The sequence below is a fragment of the Cebus imitator genome, unplaced genomic scaffold, assembly GCF_001604975.1.
Source record: "Cebus imitator isolate Cc_AM_T3 unplaced genomic scaffold, Cebus_imitator-1.0 Scaffold813, whole genome shotgun sequence".
Taxonomy (NCBI): domain Eukaryota; kingdom Metazoa; phylum Chordata; class Mammalia; order Primates; family Cebidae; genus Cebus; species Cebus imitator.
The window spans coordinates 33,341-35,921 of record NW_016108128.1 but is presented as its reverse complement, the minus strand read 5'-3'; the positions used below and the strand labels follow the sequence as shown (position 1 = coordinate 35,921).

The following is a 2,581-nucleotide window of genomic DNA, read 5'->3' as shown; positions in this document are numbered from 1 at the left end:
TTAAATATTCCTCTTCATACATGACATCAATCTGGGAAGTATAAGGTATGTTTCTCAGGTGCATCACAGTCATTCCAGCTGAACGTTATAAATAACTTGTGTCATTCACGTCCTCCTTAAACTTCTCTTTCTCTTTGTTTACTTCCTGTTCTGGTCAGAAAAAGCCAATGGATAAGCTTATTGTCTCATCATTAGTTATAATTCTCTTGTCTTCATCTGCAACTTCCCTATTTTCATTAGAGTCACTAGCAGCAACAGCTGAAGAGATGTATAAGGATCCCTTATCATTATATTTTTGAAAAGGCCTGGAAGTAATTTGCATACAATATATTGAGGATTTTTTATCTAACGTTATATTCAGAAGCCTAATGGTTTCGTGAACTTGGACTTAACAGGATAATATTTGCTGGTCTTTAGGAAACACAAAATACAGGTCTTACAGAAGGAATGTAGATATTCTATTACGGTTCTGGCATCAATGAAGTATCCTCCACAAAGCACACTCATTAAGTGGAGATTTAGCTCAGTGATTTTGACTTCAATTGTTCAATGCATTTTTGCGTTATGAAATATCTCAGAAAAGCAGCATCTGGGAGGCTATTAAAGCAAATAGAAAAGACAATGAAAGTTAAAAGTCATTCAACAGAAAATGAATATGGGCCAACCGGCCATCTTAAAGTGAGCCACAGATGCCACTGTCAACAGCCAAAGAGGAGTCTCAGCTTTCTGGATGTTCAGCTGGGCTACCACCAAGGCCTGGCTCCTCTTCTGTGCCCTGGGGAAGGAACATGAGGAAGAACTGTGATCAGGAATCAATACTGTTCTGTTGGGCTTGAAGGTATTCCTAATTCGAATCAGGGCTTCCTTGACAACATCCTCTGTGCTCCCGCCCCCACACTCCCCCCTGCCAGTTCTCTTTCAGCAAGAGCAGCTGTTTTCCTTGTATGATGGCAGGAAAAGATAAAAGGGGGCCTAGTAACATGACTAGAAAATAGAGGGAATCTCTAGAAGGCAGAAAGATTAATCATGGTTGCTATGGATTAATCATTTTATTTTTCCCAGGCAATGTGTTATGGGCTTTTTATGTTCATTTGTCATTAATCCTAGTAAGAATGCTATGCCATAGGTGCAGTTGTTATTGCCGTTCTATAGAAACTCACACAGAGAGGATAAGAACTTGCCCAAGACTACACAACCAGGAAAATGAAAGTTGCAATTTTAACTTAGAAGCTCTACCCAGGTATAATCTCAAAAACTTCCACAGCTTCTTATCATCTCTGGGAAAATCCCAGACATTTCAAAAAGCCCTAAAACACCTTTTCAGCCAAACCTGAATCAATTCAAAGGAACCAAGTCTGTTGGGGCTACAAGTTTTTTTAGAGATTATCTAGTCAAATGTCCTTATACAGATGGAAAGACTGAGGTCTAGAACTCATTCCTAGTGGTAGTACCAGAACTAGGACTCAGTTCTTCAGACTCAGTCCAGTGTTTTTTTCTGGTGTGCCTGGACAGGAAAATGTAATTAATAAATGTCCATTAAATTAATAGATAAATGAATGAAAGTTACACCTAAATGACAACAGGTGGTTCTGACAGTGCTGTGGGAATGTATGGAAGGGATAGAGTAGGGCTATTGATCTTAGACCAGAAGCTCCTGGGAGGTAAGAACAAAGTTTCCTGGTACCTTCCTATATAGATGCATATCTTATTTGCATATAATTCAGTCTGTACCACAAGGAACCTAGAAAATACCTGATGAGGGCAGTGATTGATTCTTCTCTCAGAAGGTTGCATGTCTTTCTCTCTCTCTATCTCTCTCTCTCTCTCTCCCTCTCTCCCTGTCTAAGACACACACACACACACACACACACACACACACACACAAATTTCTCTCTGGCAGAGTATCCTGTAAGAAAGCTGTCACACAATGGTATAGAAGAAAGAACATAGGAACTGGAGTCAGATAGATCTAAATTTGAATCCAGAATCTACTATTTAAAAGCTGTGTGGACTTAGACAAATGTCTTAATCTGTTTTTTCATGTGTCCAATTGGAATAATAAAACCTGTCTCATGAAGTTGTTGAGAACATTAAATAAGGTTATTTTATCAGTTAAGTTTGTGCTGACTTTGTGTAACAGAAATTCACCTAAAGTGACTTAGATAAATAAGGGCTTTATTTGGGTCACTAAAAAAAAAATCATAGAAGTAGACCACAAAAGATTGGAACAGTGGTTCTAAAAAGTCTTTAAGAATCAGGTTCTTGGGATTTTTGGCACCCAAATCATTAGCATGTATATTTATCCTTGTGCTCTCAAGTTGCATCACATTCTAGGTGTCAAAGGAAGAAGGGCAAAATGCACAGGATGAGGTCCAGCTCAATCTATCATTGGCTACAATGGGTCACATTATCATACCTCTTTGCAGGGAATTTGTAGAGAGGAGTGTTTTAAGTGGGTGCATTATTTACCCAAACAAAATTATGATTCTGTTTAGGAGGAGGAAAGAATGGATAGAGAGTAGGCAACTTGCAAAGTCTATCACAATGGTATAGGTCAAAGTTTTTTTGTTTTTTTTTTTTT

General features: G+C 38.3%; 1 pseudogene; it reads right to left on the bottom strand.

Annotated features, from left to right (window-relative positions):
• Window positions 1-4: 4 nt before the first annotated feature.
• LOC108297547 lies at window positions 5-555 on the bottom strand (annotated as a pseudogene).
• Window positions 556-2,581: the final 2,026 nt, after the last annotated feature.